This window comes from Helianthus annuus, chromosome 17 (assembly GCF_002127325.2).
Source record: "Helianthus annuus cultivar XRQ/B chromosome 17, HanXRQr2.0-SUNRISE, whole genome shotgun sequence".
Lineage (NCBI taxonomy): Eukaryota > Viridiplantae > Streptophyta > Magnoliopsida > Asterales > Asteraceae > Helianthus > Helianthus annuus.
Window position 1 is genome coordinate 119,051,376 of NC_035449.2, and position 6,247 is coordinate 119,057,622.

General features: G+C 33.6%; 1 pseudogene; it reads left to right on the forward strand.

The window, feature by feature from the left end:
• The first annotated feature begins 4,803 nt into the window (after positions 1 to 4,803).
• LOC110907509 lies at positions 4,804 to 5,481 on the forward strand (annotated as a pseudogene).
• Positions 5,482 to 6,247: the final 766 nt, after the last annotated feature.

A 6,247-nucleotide genomic window follows, 5' to 3' on the forward strand; every position in this document is an offset into this window, starting at 1 on the left:
AAGTACAAAGGAGAAAAACACATGTACAAAGAGTGGACCATTCCTGAGCTTGAAAGTGAAGCAACCAGGATTCAAGATATGATCAAGAATAAGGTCAAGCACACTCCTCCAGATTGGGCTAAGTTCAAAAAGAATGTACCTGATAAAAAGGTAGAGCTGAGGAGAATGAAAGAGGAATTAGCTGCTGCTGATTATGGGTCTTTGAATCAAGTGATGAGATGGAAAGAAGATAAAGTCAGGGCTACTTACAAAAGCTTGGAGAAATTAAGAAAGACAGATCCTACTGCTCCACAAAAGCCTGACTATCCTGAAGCAGAGGTTTCAAAAAGACCATCAAAACTGCAATTCAGGAGAAACACTGCTCCAGCTGGTGCTGCCATCTACAAAAGAAGGAGTCAAAAACAGTTGGATGCTGAATCAGTTCAAGAGTTAATTGCTGGAGATGACCTTGTAAAAGAGGGCATAAGAAGAATGATTGTAGAAACTCTTGAGTTGAATCAACCTGCAAACACTGCTCAGACAGTTATGAATAGGCCTGCATCACCAAACACCTCATCCAATAAAGATCTCCCAAGAAGCCCACCAGACTTAAAGGTACTAAAGTGGAAAACTGACAAACAGACCCACGTACTGACTCTGATCAAGTCTAGTGGAGAAGTGAAGAAAATATCAAGGGAACAAGCTCTTGGCCTGAGTCTTGAAGATTTGCAGGATCTCCTTGATCTTCCACTTAGCAGGGATGATGATGACACAGATGCCTTATCCTTTGAACTTTAACTCAAAGGGCAAATAAGGGAACTACTGATGAGGCAATAAAGATCTTTCATAATGAAGAGTTTTGGCATTATCTGTTCCAGGGGGAGATTGTTCGGATTGAACCCTATCAGAGGAACAGATAATTAAAGCCAAAACTCGATCAGCTCAGTGGATCCAGAATAAGCAGATGTTATGTTTACAAGTCTCTCCCCTTGAAAGTGGTTTCAACATCTGCTGACCTCCTATCTACTGATCGTACAAACTACTGACCTACAAACTACTGATCAAGTAAAGTCTGATGATAGTCTAAAGCTCTGCTGTTCAATCTACTGATCGTACAAACTACTGACCTACAAAATTGTAATCGTTGTTGAAAATAAATTCAATCATTCGATTCAATGTTAAACTCGTATGTTAAAAGCAATTCTCCTGTTTGATTGTGAAAAGTTTGCTACCATTTTAATTCCGCTACACAACTCATTCATCTTCATCTTATTTCAAACGTAAACACAATCAAAACCAAACTCAGATCCTAACAATGGCGTCATACACTTCTGTAGAGTCTGATGATTTAATGCAGCGCTTTATCAGCCAAATTGAACTCATCACATGCGAAATTAACAGTTTGATTCCATGTTTTATACATGCGAATTATAATATCACAACATGCGAAACCAACGTGTTATACCTTTAATCACATGTGAGTTGTTATACTCATGACATGCGAAGTTAAAAACAATTTGATTACATATCAATTACCTCTCTAATAACATTTAAAAATATTATAATCAATTACAGTCACAAAATCATTACACCGATTATAAAAAAACAACTGAAATTGAACATTTAAACATCTGAATTAACAACTTACTATTGGAACAATCATTTACAACATTTGCATTTAGAGAATTAGGATTTCCGACTTCCTCGTCTGTAACACTCTGATCACTAGCCAATTGAACGTTATCACTGACGAATTCAACATCTTCAAAATCAACATATGTGTTTCTTCCGGTGCTGCTTTGTGGATCCATTACAAACAACAATCGATTTAAACCCTAATCGCACATAAATGAATGAAAACAACAATGTAAATTTTTCAGAATTATGAAAATTTGAAACTGATATGAATCATAATTACCGGGATAGTGGTGTAACGAACTAATCGGGATCTGGAATTATCTAATTTGCCCTCTGCAGATTGAATAGAAAGTCTGGTATACCTTTATGTAAGAAAAATGAATCAGGGACACGTGTATGGTTATGCGCATCGGGTACGTAAGGTATGATTAGGGCTTTTGTATTCTACACTTCCTCTCTCTCTCTCTCTCACTATATATATATATATATATATATTGTTGGCGAATGGCGATGAATAGTAACTTTATTTTTATAATAATATATAGTTTTTTATTATTTTTTATTTAATATATTATAATAGTTTATTATTATATTTACTTTTAATAACATATTTTTTATTTTTTTCCTTTTTTAAAACCATATATTTCCTTTACCATTTTTTAATAACATATATTAATTTATCAATTAATTTGATACTTCTTTAATAATTTATGTTTATAACTTTTTTCTAAAACTTAAATACGTAGTTGTACTTGATTTTTTTCTCTCGACGTTCCGTTATAAGTTTTGTTAAAAACGAAGTTGTACTCAAAATAAAGTATTTATTTGGTATCATAAAACGGTTTGATGATAAACTAAAGCGTTCTAATGGTCTGACTTTCTAAACAACATCTTTATTTTCAAATCACGTTTGTTTTATATTATCATTTGATCGGTTTCGCCGCAACACGCGACGTAAAAAATACTAGTAATCATTAAAGCACATGACTCCTTAGAATCAAATTACAAATTTGCATCCACAAATTCCATTCTAAAAACTTTGCCGACTCCAATTTGAAAAAATAATTCCATCACAAAATCTCACCAAACAAACCAATTTTAAAGACCCAATTCTCTGCTTTCGGTAAAACTCCTAGTTAGTGCGATCAACTCCACTTTTTTTTTGTCTTTTTCTTCTTTCGCCTACGATAGTCAAACACGATGAATAGACGAGCAAACTTACTTGTCAATCCTTTATTTATCTCGGTCTCCATCAGTCGAGTTCGGCTTAATGGATCTTGAACGTGTGATCGATCGTTGTTTCGGCTTCTCATCTTCTACTCTCGGTCAAACTCTTATACCAATTGTTGCCCTAGACTTCCAATCACAATCGTACAAAAGTAAACACAAACAATTTGGAGACTAACATATCTCATACGCTTTATATTATTAAACTCAACTCGACACATAAAACTGAATACATAACCCTCTATTTATACTATAATAAACTAATCCTAATCCTAAACCTACTCAAACTGTATTTAATGTAAACCTATCTAATAAACAAATAATTCAAATTAACTTTATCTCCAACTAACTTAAAGTATCTATAACCCATATTAACTTTCTTCATAATAACCCTAAAAACTAAACCATAGAAAAAATTCAACTATCAATAGTTTGATAGAGTTGAGTTTTCTAATAATCATCCTCATATATATATATATATATATATATATATATATATATATATATATATATATATATATATATATATATATATATATATATATATATATATATATATAGGGGAGAGTTCATTAGGGAACACCAAAAAAGTGGGGAACTGGGGAACCAAGGGTATTTTTGTCCAACTTTAAAAAAAAACTCATTAGGCTATCAAACTCAAATCCTACTGCAGAATTTCACGGTGGAGTTACACGACGGTCTTTCACGACAGAGATCTTCATAGATTTTCTCTCAAATCAGGTTCTTCAACAGGATTTCATAGATCGTGACCAGTTCGTTCATGCCGATTTCACTTATTTAACAATCAATTTTGTATGAGGTAAATCGAAATTTAATTTCATATTCTAGTTTTGCCGATTTGAACTCAATTTCTAGGGTTTTATGGATATTAGTTTACGATCAATTCGTTCATACGGATTTCATAGATTTAATTTAACGATTAATTTTGTATCAAATAATTCTAAATCTTATTTCACTTTCTAGTTTTGCTAATTGGAACTCGATTTTTAGGGTTTTATGAGTATTAGTTGCAGATTCTTTAAAAAAATGGATTTAAACTCGATTTCTTTTATTTGATATGGAGTTTCATACATATTTGTATCAATAAAATATTTAACATGTTAAATTGAAATTATTTAACATGTAAAACAATCAGAAGTTAAACAAGGCAAACCATTTCTAGCTGGACTAGTGAATTATGATTCCATCTTTCCCTATATTGTGTGTCATTGGATTTAAAAACCTTAGCAAGATGAAATGATCTAGAACTCTGTAGTTATTGTGTATGTGATCATGATTCATGCTGAGAAACGTAAACGTCTATATAATCTCGTTACCTCATATGAATCGTTATATTGAACGTTATGTACATAGATATTAATGGTTGAAGGCCATTGTCATCATATGTTTAGCATTTATATGCATAAATTAGGGGAAATTATCACCTTAGATATTTTGCTTTTAATTTGCAACATATTATAATTTGTTTTCAAAGCATTGCTCTGTGTGAAACTAGAAAAGCTTTAGTTACATCCAGTAGTTGTGTTGCGTATCTCCCGTCTGCTTTGCAGATCAACCTTTTTGTATAGTAAACCTTGCATAATTTCTTCCTCCCTTTGGTTGTTTTTACACTCCTAAAGCCCCCGGTTTTGACCAAAAAGTACATGAGGGGACGCCTTAAGCCCCTGATGCACTTTCTTAACCGTCTCACGCCTCATGCACAATAAGTTTGTTGCTGTTGCAAGGGCATATATATTGATTTTATTACATGCAACTATACTTTATAGGTTAGGTCTCATTTGCAGAGACTTATTTATATTAGAAAAATTCTACGTATGCGCGTAGCTGTGACTGAAAAACTACGTAGATTCATAATAATTGAAATGGGCTTCTTTTGTTGTTTGTGATATCTTAGGGTCTTGCAATGCAGCCGTCGTGGTGTGTCAACACTTAGTTGACATGGATGTGAGTAGGGGACAAATTGGAATTCAACTGTTGTTAACCGCAGAGAAAGAGGCTCAACAAATTTTGAATGATGCACACGACGGTCACTTTTAATCATTTCATCCTTTTATTAACTTTTTTTTTACTTATTTTTTTGCTATGGAGATTGACCAAACTTCATCCTTTTCCTGGTTTCAGCAAAATTGGCATGGCTAATAGGCCAAAGAGGAGGCAGATATGGAGGTTGCAGAATTTCGTGCTTAAATGGAAGCCGGTTATCAGAGAAAACTTACAGAGGTATGTTATAAATAAAAATTATTAAAAAGAACTGTTCATTTTTTGGTTGATAAGAGAATAGAAGTTGGAAACGGCAAAGAGGGTAAAAACAATCATTAACCAAACCGTTTACATGGAGTTGACTTGTTGGAAGTTACCCATAACTGACACCTTCGGTTATGGTACGGTTAGAGGGTAAACCCGACATGTGCACACCCTAGACTAAGCAGTAATTATACTAAATGTTTTGCCTAAAGTATTTGAAATCCCCAACAGACTGGTGGAGATTCGGGTGATAATGTGAAAGGTCTTGAGAAGGAAACCGAGGCAAAGATTCAAAATCTAAAGACAAAAGCTGGTATAATTTCAGATGATGTTGACATGCTTCTTAAGAATGTCACCTCTGTCAAATATTGAATTTTAATTGACTTAAAACCTGAGAAAAGTGTCATTAACATATTATGTGCATGTTTTTATTCTGTTACCTCAGTCGATTAGCAATGCTCAGGCTTGGGCTCGTTTACTAAACGAGCTTGTTTTTAGGCTCGGGCTCGAGCTTGTTTAAGCTCGTCTCATTCAAGATTTTTTCGAACTGAGCTCGAGTATCTCGGCTCGTTTGCACCCCTACTGGGAATCCTCGTATTAGAGGGCTAATGACACTACTTATTAGGTCTCCAGCATGTGACAACCCAATATTTAGCAAACCGTGTCCGTAATCTTATAAGGCCGAGTGTAGTGAGTGATAGTTGTAGTTCCTATTTAATTATATGGTATATGCAGTGCCCTCCTCTTTGGGCTCATTTTTTTTATTTTTTTTTAATTTAGGGCAGCTTCTAACTCATGCAATAAAGATGTTTTTGGGTTTTGTTAATAGCTAAATGGGTCAAATTCTCGACTGGATAATGCTGGTATGGCGAGTGTACATTTGATACATGGAATACATGTTGAATTTTCAGGAGCAGGCTAAAAGATACATGTTAAATGAGTGTTTTCCTTGATCAACTAAACTCGATTGAAAATTAATTGACCAAACATGTTAAAATAATTTTTGTACGATAAACTTTAACAAGTTAAATGAGAGTTTGCGTTGATCAACTAGGTGCGATTCAACTTTATTTAACCAAATTATATATTGAATTTCGACCTAAAGTTCAAAATACTTAAATAAAGTTTTGTGTATAGT